The 2,390-nt window shown below is 36.2% G+C and overlaps 1 pseudogene; it reads left to right on the top strand.

Moving 5' to 3' along the window:
* Positions 1-510: 510 nt before the first annotated feature.
* LOC145972955 (uncharacterized) lies at positions 511-1,105 on the top strand (annotated as a pseudogene).
* The last annotated feature ends 1,285 nt before the right edge of the window (positions 1,106-2,390 follow it).

The following is a 2,390-nucleotide window of genomic DNA, read 5'->3' as shown; positions in this document are numbered from 1 at the left end:
GTAAAATTGCTTTCCACATATTGTCAAAATTTAATTTAGAAAAATTTTGTTTTTCTTCCTCTGTAAGGTCTGATGCTAATGCAATCCATTCTTTTTTTAAAGCATCTTCATCAAAACCGCCGAGAGTTTTAGCTACGAGAGAAACATCATCAAATGATGTTTGTCTATTATTATCGAATAAACTTACAGATGGTTGAAAAACTTGTAACTTTAATAAAAATTTTCCACAAATCCGAAAAGCAGTACGGAGTAAGATACGTGAATTATATTGGCGATGGTGATTCGAAAACTTTTAAAGGTGTTATTGAATCAAAACCATATAGTGAAAAAGTGACAATGAAAAAAGAGTGTATCGGACACATACAAAAACGAATGGGCGCGCGACTCAGAAAATGTAAGAAAGACAATAAAGGTATCGGTGGTAGAAACAAGTTAACGGAGAAGATGATTGATAAGCTGACTGTGTATTATGGTCTTGCGATTCGTCGGAATTTTGATTCTGTGAAAAAAATGCGAGAAGCGATCTGGGCTACATTTTATCACTATAGTTCGACAACAGGAAAACCACAACATCACCTTTGTCCCGAAGGCTCCGAATCGTGGTGAATGGCATTAAGCTAAAGCCAAGGGCACGTTGGACAGATACGAGCAAAGTTTTCACGCCTTACCTACAGAAGTATTAGGATGCGATTCGTCCTATTTATGCTGACCTTTCTAATGAAACGTTGCTGCAACGTTGTCTCGGGTATACCCAAAACAGCAACGAAAGTTTTAATAACATACTATGGAGAATAACCACCAAAAATATACCAACAGCAGTTCTACAATCGTGGAAACTGCGGCTTATTTAGCAGTTTCTATTTTCAACGAAGGGGCATCTTCATTATTGAAAGTAATGGCAACAATGGGGGTAACAGTTGGGAGAAATGCAGCGCAATTCGCTTTGTCCAACGACATACGCCGTTGCAACCAGACCGACATCCGTGCGCAGTATGCGACTCGGGAGACAAGAATTCAGCGCAGAATTGCCAAAAATCAAAAGGAGGAAGATAATATCACTGAGGAGGGTTTATTTTATGTGCCTGGTATAGATGACTTCATGTAAGTTGAAGAAAATCAGTTTTATCTTTGTGTAAACTTGTTGCAAAATTATAAACGCGATTTTCTCGAAACTACACTTTCAAAATCGGTACCATGGATAACTCAAGCACGGATCGATCGATACTTGTTTTTTTTTTTTAAATAAAAGCTTATAAAATTCTCTAGTCCCTATCGGATGCTTTTTTCGATTTTTTTATTTTTTTAAAAATCAAGGGACGGAATAACAATACAAAATTACTAGTTAGCTGGCGGGGATACTCTTCTGAATTCGATTCTTGGATTCCAGCCTCGAGTTTAATATCAAAATGAGAGGGGAAGAATTTTACATAATCCTCCCGAGCAATAGTAGCATGCGATACGATCTCCGACCTGGTTTATCTGAAACAAAAAATTCCAAAAGGTTCTTAAAGTATATTAAAAATTGTAGTCTCTATTGGGTGGGATTTTAATGTTTTTTATTTTTAACAAAATGGCGGACTTTCAAACTTAAAACATCGATTTTCGGCAAAAATTTTTATATTCTTTCAAGAAAAAAATATAAAAATTTTTGCCGAAAATCGATGTTTTAAGTTTGAAAGTCCGCCATTTTGTTAAAAATAAAAAAAATTAAAATCCCACCCGATAGAGACTACAATTTTTAATATACTTTAAGACTCTTTTGGAATTTTTTGTTTCAGATAAACCAGGTCGGAGATCGTATCGCATGCTACTATTGCTCGGGAGGATTATGTAAAATTCTTCCCCTCTCATTTTGATATTAAACTCGAGGCTGGAATCCAAGAATCGAATTCAGAAGAGTATCTCCGCCAGCTAACTAGTAATTTTGTATTGTTATTCCGTCCCTTGATTTTTAAGACACGGTCTATGATAAATTTCCCCTCTCGCAAGTCTTTAAAATCCGTTAATTCTTGCTCATCAAAAGTCCCGTCTATAATCCCCTCGCCCTGTAAATCACTTAGTATATAAACCGGTTTCCAGATAACGTGATGAATCGAAAATATTTCTTCACTCCTACCCTCGTATCCTTTCTCAAACGCTGCTTTTGCTCTGATGCGTACGAGTTCACCCGCTTTGTATTTAGACTTTTGTTGTTTGATACGCGCATTTTCCAACGTAACGGACGCGGATTTCATTTTAATGAAAGGGTTGCTAGAATGACGAGTATGATTGTAAGCGTAAACATTATCAATGACGAGTATGATTGTAAGCGTTAACAATATTGAACAATGAGTATTTTTATGCGTAAAATACCACATCCTCTTCTTAAGTGTTCTATTGAAACGCTCTAC

The sequence above is a fragment of the Camponotus vicinus genome, unplaced genomic scaffold (assembly GCF_025532165.1).
Source record: "Camponotus vicinus isolate PSW18456_S1 unplaced genomic scaffold, iyCamVici1.0 SCAF_6, whole genome shotgun sequence".
NCBI classification, from domain to species: Eukaryota; Metazoa; Arthropoda; class Insecta; order Hymenoptera; family Formicidae; genus Camponotus; species Camponotus vicinus.
Note: the sequence above shows the minus strand (reverse complement) of the source record. Positions and strands in the feature narration are given on the sequence as shown.